Below are 11,905 nucleotides of genomic sequence, written 5' to 3'. Positions count from 1 at the left end.
GGCACATAGTAGGCTTTATAAGAATGCTAATTATTGTTATTATTAGGGTTGCTAGCAAAAGTGTTATAGAAATGGGAAGTGCTATTATTTGACAGAGAAAATGAAGGGCAAGATACTCAGAGCATTGAAGATATTCTTACAGGAAGTCCTAAGTCTGGAGTTGTGGGAGATCCTGGATTTAAAGTGTGAAACGACTTTAAAGGTCAACAAGCTCATTTTATAGATGAGAATCCTAAGGCAAGAAGAAATTGGGTGATTTGCTCAGGTTCATGAAGCTGATTGGTTTCTAAGATGGGCTTTATTTATTTATTTTAAGTTATACATTTACGGTCACAGATCGTCCAATGATAGATTAGTCATGTCATAGAAAAGAATCAGAACAAAAAGGAAAAAGTACGAGAAAGAAAAAAAAATAAACATAGTAAGTTTCGACCTGCATTCAGACACCTTATTTCTTTCTCTGGATATGGATAGCTTTTTCCATCATGAGTCTTTGGGCATTGTCTCCAATCATGTATTGCTGAGAAAAGCTACATCTATCAAAGTTGATCATCACATACCGTTGCTGTTCCCATGTGCAATGTTCTCCTGGTTCTCACTTCACTCAACATCAATTCATGTACATTTCCAGGTTTTTCTGAAATCAGGCTGTTATAATTTCTTAAAGAATGATTGTATTCTACTACATTTGTATATTACAGCTCGTCCAGCCATTTCCCAATCGATGGACATCCCCTCAATTTTCAGTTCTTTGCCACCACGAAGAGAGAAACTATACACATTTTTGTGCATGTGGGTCCCCCCCCCTTTTTATGTTCTCTTTGGGATACTGACCCAGTAGTGGTATTGCTAGATCAAAGGGTATACACGGCTTTACAGTCCTTTGGGCATCGTTCCAAATTTCTGAGATGGGATTTAAATCCAGATGTCCAAGTCCCCCGCCCTGCCACTTCACCTAATGGACTGAGTCAAGGGGAAATAGCACATCAGTCATACCAAAGAGTGGATGCTGACACTTTCCCCAAACAGCATCTCGAGATGAATCAGGATGTGAGATAGTTGGGGTGCACAGGAGAGAGCCTTAGTTTTTTTCATTTAGGAATCCTATGTCCAAAAATAAAATAAAATAAAAATAGGAGTCCTATGTTAAAAAAAAAATAAAATAAAGATATGAGTCCTATGTTCAAAATAAAATAAAACAAAAATAGGAGTCCTATGTTCAAAAAATAAAATAAAATAAAATAAAAATAGGAGTCCTATGTTAAAAAAAATAAAATAAAAAAAGGAGTCCTATGTCCAAGCTTCCCTCCTCCCTGCCACTGACTTGCTGGATGATTAAAGACAAACTCCCTTCTGTCTTTAAGTTCTAGTTTCTTCCTCTTAAAAAACAAAACGGGGCTAATGTTCCAAAATGATGCTGCGAGCAGGCACTTTGTAAAATGAAAAGTGCCCTAGAAAAGGCAGCTGCTGAAGGGGATCTCCTCTCCTTGATGTAGGTCCTAAGGGACCAAGTTCGGCAGTCCAAGGTTTTGCACTGCTCTTTGCACTCTGACCACCAGGGGGCAACCCACTCCTGCTACACTCTGAAGATGCTGAGGGTACAGAAAGATGACCCAGAGAGAAACGTTCAACTCCCCTCCCTTTTCTCTCTCTTATATTTTCTCCTACTTTCTTTTTCCTGCTCTTCTCCTCCATCTTTCTCTTTCCCCCCGACCTCCTATTCTCCAAGGCATGAGTTGTTAGCCTAAGGGTTTGTGGATAGATTTCAGGGGGTTTCACATTGGAAAACCATTACCTTTTTATTTCAATAAAATTGGTTCCCCTTGTAATCCTACATATATTATTATTCTGAGAAAGGGTACGTACGTCTCACCAGATTTTCAAAGCATTTCTAATGCTTAAGAACTTCTAGTCTACAAGTTGACCACCTCGGGAGAATGTGGATATAGAAAGACAGGTCGTTATTTATTTTTTGCTTTATTGTTATTTAATTAGATGGTCCTGTGGTGTCATAGGTATAGGGAACTCTCACTACCAGAACAGCTTAGCAGGTAGATGACTTACTCAGGGTTGGTGCTGACAAATGTTTAACAACCAACTCTTCAAAAGAGGGAACAGCTCATATATGTGTTCACTGATAAACTTTTAAGTGTAATATGCACTATTAACATTTTTTTTTCTTATCCCCTTAGAGCTAGACAGTTCACAAAGCCTTGATTGACAGTATCTGCTTATTTCAGAGGCATCAATTGCTCACACTGAAAATCAAATTGATTCTCTCTCATATTCTGACTCTTTGTCTCTCTGTCACTGTCTGTTTCTCTCTGTCTCTGTGTCTATTTCTTTGTCTCTCTGTCTCTGTTTGTCTCTGTCCTTTTCTCTTGTCTCTGTTTCTGTCTCTCTCTGCTTGTCTTTGTCTCTGTGCCTCTGTTTCTCTCAGTCTCTCTCTGTCTCTGTGTCTCTGTCTGTCTCGGTGTGAGCTCCAGCACACCTCTGGTATACCACCAATATGTATCAGAGGTAAAATGAGCAAAATGTGAATCCAGATCTTGCTGACTTGATCTTTTTCTCCATCAAATGCCTTTTTGGTGAGTTTTATTTAGAAATAATAAATATAACAATAGCCCCTAGTTTTGTAGCATTTAATAAACTGGACTTTTCTCCCAGGACCCTTAGGAACCTTAGATAACCCTAATGTACCAGAGAGAGGAAGCTTTGAATCATTGGAAGAGCCAAGAGTCCCTATTTTATGGGAAGGGAAATAAGTTCAGAAAGAAATAATTTGAATGAGGTCCCAAAGCTAGGAGATGGAGATTGGACAAGGATCCGGGTCTTTTGATTTCCATTCCAAAACTTCTTTCCTATACTTTCATTCCTTCCTTTCGAGAGCACAAACCTCTTGTCCTTTTTTCTTCTACACAGTTTTGGCAAGTTTCAAATACTAGCTAATAATTATAACAACTAATATTTACACAGTGTCTTAATGCTGTTTGATTATTAGCTCGCTTGATCCTGTAAAGTAGATATTATTATTATCCCCATTTTATAGATAAGGAAACTGAGGCAGACAGATGCTAAATAGTTTCCAGTGGAAACTAGTCCGAGTCTGGAGTTGGATTTGAACTCTAGAATTCCTTACTCCAGATCCAGTGCCCTAATCATCATACCACTAAGCCGGCCTTCGAAGTCCAAATGAATTATGAATCCTACCAAACCAAAGGGTCTCCACCCCATCTCCTCCCCTGGCCTGGGGGAACACCACCTCCTCACACCTACATCCCAAGCTCCCGGAGATAACAACAATTGCCTTTTGATTACTACTCATACGGGGCCTAACTCCCTCTGCTGATCTTCAGGGCAGCCTTGAATGTGGGAAAGGTATCATTATCCCCATTTTGTAGATAACGCTCAGATGGGTTAAATCACTTTCCCAAGGTGCAAAGGAGTGACTGAGAGGAGGATTTATTCAGCTGTGTGAGAGCAAGCACAAAGGGTTGGGAACACAAACCAAAAGCCAGAGAGTTTTTGCTCTCAAGGACCTGAGATTCCAATAGAGGAAGGCAATGCATTTTCATCGACTAGGAAGCCCTCTCTCCTCCTCTCCTCCGCCTCCCAGCTTCCCGGGCTTCCTTTTAGTGTCAGTTCAAATCCTCCCTTCCAGAAGAAGTGCTTGCCAGTGTCAATGCTGTCTCCTTGAGACTAATTCTAGACTATCATATATATATATATGTGTGTGCACACGCACAGACACACATGTTAACATACATGCACATACAAATACCATATGTGTCTGTGTGCACATATACAATGCACATGTATGCTATGAGAGTTATATGTGTATGTGTATTATATAGGGGTATGTGTATATGAATATATTTTTATACATATAAATAGATATAATTATACTATGAGCCTATATACACTTACATACACATAATACACATATATAATATGAGATCCTTAAATATATGTGTATGTATATATGTATGTGTATTATATGTGGGTATTGTATATGAATATATGAATATATTTATGTATAAATATATAATATATGTTTATAAAAATATAATATTTATATTAGATAGATAGATGGATGGATAGATATACTATAAGCCTTTTGGAACTGGGAAGCTCCTATGAGCTCTTTAATTAAGTGCCTGACACATAGTAAGCAAATATGTAAATAAATAAATGCTTGTTGACTTGCGTCTAGGGGAGGGTAAGAAGTTTTTGTCCGGAGAATCTCAGAAAAGGGGAATAGGGTCAATCCTGAGGCAATGGTGGGGGATGGGGTCCTTCAGGTGGCAGACACATTGCTGTGAAATTCAAAGCTGGAAGCCTCAGTTCCTCCTGGCCAAGTTTTCTGGAGGACAGGTTTGAGGCTGGAATCTAGTGGATGCAGCACCTGGACAAGGTCTCCTGGTTCCCAGCTCAGAGCTTATTCTTCCTACCGCTGATTCCTAGTCACTGCTGGGGTTAATCTAGTAGAAATGGAACTGAAGGCAGGGTGATATCAGCCTGTGCAGGCTCCTCTCACAGGAGGTTTTGTCAGCTCGAGCTACCCGCCATCCTCCTCAACTAGAACGAGCACCTTTGTCCCTCATTGCTACCTGCTGAAATCCCTCCCTTCTTCCCAGGCTGCTGCTGCCTCCTCACCCCTCCCCTCTTGTGAAAGCGCTTCCCCCTTCCTCCCAGGTTGCACAATTAAGTGATTTGCTCCAGATCATTCGGAGAATGAATGGTAAATAACACCTGCCCAGGTGCTCCCAGGTAGATGCCTATCTCCAGACAGTTGGCAGGCAGGGATAGCCCTGTGAAAGGGGCAGGCCTTTGGGTAGGGGAGGCCCCAGGCACTGAGTTTCCACTTTTTCCCAGCTCTTTAGCCTGCTATTTATCTCTCACTGCAGCCTCGGGTGGGCAGCCGGAGCTAAGCCAGCTCAAACCCCACCTCCCAAGGGCTACTCTGCCCCGGTGCCGGTACCTCTGACAGTGAGCCGGAGCTCAGAGTCCTCACGTGGGGGCCCCAGTGGGTGCGGGGGGACTCTGATCCTCTTAGTGAAATAGCTGCTCGTGTAACGTAACAGCAATGTCTGTGTATGTTCAGTCAGAGTCGGGACTGACTCTCCCTGCGAATGCAGGTTTGCACAGGCTTTGCATCTTACAAAGCCTGGGAGAGCGGCCTGGAGAGCATGTGACATTTTCAGTGACTGCTTGGGGCACCCACATAACACTTGTTAGAGAAAGGACTAAAAACCAGATCTTCCTGGCTCTGAGACTAATCCTGGGCTGTTTTGATGTTGTGATTTTGACTTCCACTGCTCTCTTTTAGCATCCTTTCTCTTCGCTCCACTTGGAGAGCAGAGACTGGTTGTCTTTGAATCTCTATCTGCTTAGAATCACAAAGCACATAGTAGGTACTTATAATGTTACTTGACTGACTACCTTTTAAGTATTTCTCCTTTCTTTTCTTTTTTCCTTTTTCTTTCTTTCTCTTTCCTTTCTTCCTTTTTCTTCTTTCTTTCTTCCTTCCTTCCTTCCTTCCTTCCTTCCTTCCTTCCTTCCTTCCTTTTTCTTTTTCTTTCTCTCTCTCTCTTTTTTCCTTTCTTTCTTTCTTTCCTTCCTTTCTTTTTCTTTCTCTTTCTTTCCTTCCTTCCTTTCTTTTTCTTTCTTTCTTTCTCTCTCTTTTTCTTTCCTTTCTTTCTTTCTCTTTTTTCCTTCTTTCCTTCCTTTCTTTCTATCCGCTATACCAACTAGCTATTCCTCCACCTTTATTTTTTTTTAATTAAAGCCTTTTAAATTCAATGTACATGGATAATTTTCAACATTCACCCTCACAAAATCTTGTATTCTAAATTTTCTCCCTCTCTTTCCCTTCCCTCCTCCCCAAATGGCAAATAATCCAATATATGTTAAAAACGTGCAATTCTTCTATGCATATTTCCACAAATAGCATGCTGCAACTGTTTCCCTTTAAACATAATTTGTAACTCTTTGCATAAAATAACAAGCTTTCAGAACTTGAAGATAATTAATTAGTTGGACCTGGGAAAGAATCTTAGAATACAGAATGTGAAATGTTAGTGCAAGAAAGGTTTTAAGAGCAGGAAATCACAGGAGCACAGATTTCTGCTGGAGGTGAGCTTGTTGGTCATGTAGTTCAGATCTCCTCATTTTACAGATGAAGAAATCGAGGGCCAGAGAATGACCCATGATCAGACAAGTGCTGGGATTACAAATGACAGAACTGGGATCTGAATCCACCACACTGTCTCAAACATAGCAACAAAACTGAGAAAGACTTTTAGCACATACTCACCATCAGAGCTATTAGGGACATTAGGAAAACTTTTTTTTTTTTTTAAATCCCCTTCAGACAAATTTTATGGAAGAAGAAATCAAGGCTCAAACAGGAGAAGGGAGGGACCTGTCCAAGGTAGGAAAGTAAGGGTTAGAATCCAGATCTCTTATTTCAAAAGCCAATGAATATTAACTGGAAGATTCATTGAAGATAATCTAGTCTAATTTCCTCATATTGCAGATGAGGATATCTGGTCAAATAGAGTGAAATGACTTTCTTTTTTTTTTAATTCACATATTTATTTGTTTATTTTTAATTGCTTTTTATTTACAAGTTATATGCATGGGTAATTTTACAGCATTGACAATTGCCGAACCTTTTGTTCCAATTTTCCTCCTCCTTCCCCCACCTCTTCCCCTAGATGGCAGGATGACCAATACATGTTAAATATATTAAAGTATAAATTAAATACAAAATAAGTATACATGTCCAAACTGTTATTTTGCTGTACAAAAAGAATCAGACTCTGAAATATTGTACGATTAGCCTGTGAAGGAAATAAAAAATGCAGGCAGGCAAAAATATAGGGATTGGGAATTCAATGTAATGGTTCTTAGTCATCTCCCAGAGTTCTTTCACTGGACATAGCTGGTTCAGTTCACTCCTGCTCCATTGGAACTGATTCGGTTCATCTCATTGCTGGAGATGGCCAGGTCCATCAGAATTGATCATCATATAGCATTGTTGTTGAAGTATATAATGATCTCCTGGCCCTGCTCAGAGTGAAATGACTTTAAGGCCACACAGCTAATAAGGTTCTGAGACCAGGTTTGAACTCAGGAAAATGAGCCTTCCTGACTCCAGGTCTGGTGCTCTGCGCACCATGCTACCTCGCTGCTTCAGAGGGAAAACCTTTTATTTGATGTGGGAGAAATTTTGGGGGCAGGGGAGGAAACTTTTAAACAGAGACAAAGGGAGGAAGGTTTTCAAGATATGTACCCATATGATCACCTGCCTGTCTCTGAAATATGCTTGAATTGCCCTCCACAACCAGAGACTACTTGTGACATTTTATTTCTGTGAAAATCCTCTCCATCCTTCAAGGACCAGCTCAATTGCCACTGCCTCTTGGAAGTCTTCCTGTTTTCCCCTTTAAACCAGAAAATGATCTCTTCATCCATAAGACTTTATAACTCTCCTATTTAGCTGCCACAGGGGATGGTATGAGTGAAGTCAAGGGCATACAGAATAGTCAGGGAGCAGTCCCCAGTCTGGCTGGAGTATAGGGGTTGTGAAGGTCAGTAGTTAGAGAGGAGGCTGGAAAGATCAGTTATGGAAAGTCTTATATGGTGGGATCAATAAATAATATTTTAAATTGTAATAACAGCGCTTTAGAGTTTGCAAAACATTTTACACATATTATCTTATTTGAGCATCACAAGAACCCTTTGCGATGAATACCACAAGTATATAATGCCCATTTTATTAATGAGAAAACTGAGACTCATAGTGACTAGGTGATGACTGCCTCATGGCCACACAAATAGTATGTGTCAAAGATAGGATTTGAATCTGAATTTGAATTCCAAGTCCCATGTTCTATCTATGAGAGTGCCCTGCCTGAGTCACCTACATACTTGTTAGAAAAAGATTTGTCAAGAACTATTATAATATGTGCGATGATCAGCTACGAAAGGCTTGGTTTTTTTTTTTCCCAGTAGTTCAGTGATCCAAAGCAATCCCAATAGACTTTGGACAGGAAATACCATCTGCATCCCGAAAAAGAACTAAGGAGACTGAATGTAAATCAACACATGCTGTGTTCACTTTTTAAAAAAATCTCTCTCATGGTTTTTCCCTTTTGCTCTGATTTTTTCTCTTCCAACATGATTCATAAAATATTGTGTACTAAAAAAAAAACCTTTTTATAATAAAAAATTATTATAATAAATGATTTTCTCTGTCAGTGACATATTCCATAGCAGACATTTTGATAGACATAAAATGGACTAAAGAGTAATGATTGTTTATTGATTTTAAAAATAATTTAGTTCAATGCAGCAGAATGCCTGGTACAGGCTCCTTTCCAACTGGAATGTCTCCCATGAATGCTAGAAATGCTCCTTGAAAGATAGAATGATTGAAATAATTTGATAGAAACAATTCGGATGACGCTCCAGTCATTGATGTCATGCAAGAAATAAAAAGGAGAATTGCGTGCTCCTCAGAGATATTCATTTCAGTCTTACAAAATATGTCCAGGTCTGGTTCCTATTCAAAGAGGTTCTATAGATTGGGAAGGTCTCCAGATGTTATTTATTTGCAGATAAAATTGCACTGGTTTCCTCAAAGCTAGAAACTGCTGAGTGGAACCAATAATCTCCCAAACATTGACTCTAACTATCCACACAGAAAAAAAACAAGTGGATGAAGAATGTGTAATCCTTTGATAGGAAGTTGAATGAACAGCCTCTAGATCACGTCCGTGAAGATATTACTTGGACAAATGTTGTACGTGAACCATAAGTCTAGAACTAAATGAGGTTTTGACCAATGCTTTCAACCTTCTCTCAGAAACAAAAGCTCATTTTTTTTTTTTAGCATTAAAATGCTTCTGGTAATATTACTTGGCACGAATCATGAAATAGCACAGTCTCTGACAAATTCAAGTTGTAGATCATCCAAAGAGCAATGGGAAGGCACCTAACCAAGGGGAGTACATTGGAAAAATGGTACCCAGGATGTCCGATGTGTGGCTGGAAAAGGACAGGTCACGGGTTAGTCATATAGCAGGAACGAGGAGTAAAAAGTGCTATCATGGAATGATAAGAACTAGAAGGAGTCCCCTTGCCATTGGATGGCCCTCTTTGGAGGATGTATAGGGACACCGCTGACCATAACCGCCAAGAGGAAGGAGTTATCATTTGTTCTGGTGGCGACATATACATTGATGAAATCATGGACTCAGAGAAATGTCACACTCTTCCCCACCTGAAGACCTTGGAGTGTAAACCTTGGCAGATGCTGTAAGCTGAGAAGGGGACAGACCTATTGATGCCCTTATGATTTGAGGACCACCATGGGTAAGTGACTTCCTTCTCGCTACTAAGATGGGAAATTCTGAGGAAGGGCTGGATGTGTCATAGGATACCGCAGTTTTCTGAGGAATTCAAATTGCAGGGTACCCAAAGGGCACTGGGGGAGGGCATGGATAAATTGTGGTATGGGAACAATGAAGAATCATGTCATCGGGAAGAAGAAAGTGGCCAGAAAACGAGAAATAAATGTGATCCATGTGGTATCCAGTTGTTGTCTAGGTTGCAAGGCAGGCCCCCGGCACACTGGTCGGATCCTTTGTGGAAGTTTTACAGGAAAATATAAAAGGCAACAAAATGATGCAATGTCAGTTAAGAACATTGGGTTTGGAATTGCAAAGACCTGAGTTCAAATTTCACACTGGAATGCCATATAATTGAGAAATATTTAACAAAAGAAGTAAAAATATAATAAAATAGAAATAATCTTAACATTTGGTTTTAAAAATCAATATGCCTCTAGGGGGAACCTAATGTATAATTTGCTAATAACTCTTTCTTTTTGATGATACTGATATAGACTACTGGGGAAAGTGCCCCATGAATGGTATCAGAGATGCATGCAGGGGTCCTCAAACTTTTTAAATAGGGGGCCAGTTCACTGTCCCTCAGACTGTTGGAGGGCCGGACTATAGTAAAAACAAAATCTTTGTTTTGTGGGCCTTTAAATAAAGCAACTTCATAGCCCTGGGTGAGGGGGATAATTGTCCCTGCTGCATCTGGCCTACGGGCCGTAGTTTGAGGACCCCTACTAAGTATAGAATCACTCCCCCACTATGACCCGTCCTCTGCCTCACGGTGGTTTGCAAGTGATCTTGCTTCCTGGAAGAAAGAACATGACATCAGAGCATAGGCTGGGGAAGGGTCAGAGGGGCGTAGATCCAAAACTGGAAGGATCCTCACTGAGTAGATGAGGAAACAAGAACTTAGGGTGGGATAGAGAACCTGGAGTATCTTCCTGAGTTCAAATCCAGCCTTAGACACTTACTGGCTGTGGGATCTTGGGTAAGTCACTTAACCTTATTTGCCTCAGTTTCCTCATCTGAAAAATGATCTGGAGAAGGAAAAGGTATCTCTGTGACGAAAACCCCCAATGGAGCAACAGAATCAGACATAACTGAATAACAACTCTCAATATACTCTCTCCTAATGATGCTCGTGCCTCTTTCAGGACAACTTTTTTTTTTTTTCTTATTAAAGTTTTTTATTTTTCAAAACAGTGGACAATTTAATTCTTCAACATTAGCCCTTGTAAAAGCCTGGTGTTCCCATTTCCCCACTTTCCCCCACCCCCTCCCTTAGATGGCAAGTAGTCCAATATATGTTAAACATGATAGAAATAGGTTAAATCCAATATGTGTATACATATTTATACAGTTATTGTGCTGCACAAGAAATAAGGAGAAGCAAAACAAAATGTAAGCAAATAACAAAAAAAGAGTGAGAACGCTGTTGTGAACCACACTCTGTTCCCATGATTCTCTCTGGGTGTAGATGGGCTCTCTTCATCACTGAACAATTGGAACTGGTTTGAATCCTCTCATTGTTGAAGAGAGTCATGTCCAATGGATGTGACTTTTACATGCAAAGCACTAAGGGCTGCCATATTTGTAATTCTCAGGGCTTTGCACAGATCAGAAACACCAGACTATTCCAGTCACATTATTTTACAAATAAGGAAACCGAGGCCCAGACATGCACGATCAGTTGGAAGCCTACAGCCAGGCTGGAAGCCCTCGTGCGGGGGCACATCTGGGGAGCACAGGGAGGGAGGAGGCCCTTTGAACCCCTCTGGGTCTTCTGCAGATGTTGCCTTTGGCCTTCCCCATCCAGAACAGAAAACTCCCTTAATCTACAGCAACGCCCGCGGACGAGTTCAATTGCTGCTAATTCCTGAAACGTGCTAAATGCTGCATCGAGCCGATGGCTGGAGAGCTGCCTGCCAGGAACAAAGGCTGCAGGAAGCGCTGCCTCCGGGGCCCGGAATAGCCCAGGGAAAGCCCCAACGTTTCCAGGCCCAGATCTTTTCAGGGAAAGTGGAAGGAAGGGACCAAAGATCAGCAGCGATTGTTCTGAGAGCCTTTACTGAGGCGATCTCAAGCCAGGGCCTTGTGGGAGGCTAGAGAGAGAACAAAATCAGCTTCTACCCTCAGAGAGCTCTCACTCTGGGGAGGGGGGATGGAGATCTTAGAGGAGCAGACCCTGCCCTCAGGGAGCTCACACTGGAGAGAGGGAATGGAGGTCTTAGAAGAGCAGACCCTGCCCTCAGGGAGCTCAGACTGGGGAGGGGGAATGGAGGTCTTAGAGGGGCAGACCCAAGTCCTTAGGAAGCTCACACTCTGGCAGTGGGGGTGGGGTGGGGAGAGCAGATTGAGGATCAGCCTTCTGGGAGCTTGTATAGATTCTTTATACAGTTGTCTTTACACAAAATCTAGTCCATCCTCTGACCCCTCATCCAGGGCAAGTTACTCAAGTGTGTGCTTGAGACAAATCTTGAAGACTATAAATTTCA

The sequence above is a fragment of the Antechinus flavipes genome, chromosome 6, assembly GCF_016432865.1.
Source record: "Antechinus flavipes isolate AdamAnt ecotype Samford, QLD, Australia chromosome 6, AdamAnt_v2, whole genome shotgun sequence".
In the NCBI taxonomy this organism is placed as follows: Eukaryota; Metazoa; Chordata; class Mammalia; order Dasyuromorphia; family Dasyuridae; genus Antechinus; species Antechinus flavipes.
Note: the sequence above shows the minus strand (reverse complement) of the source record.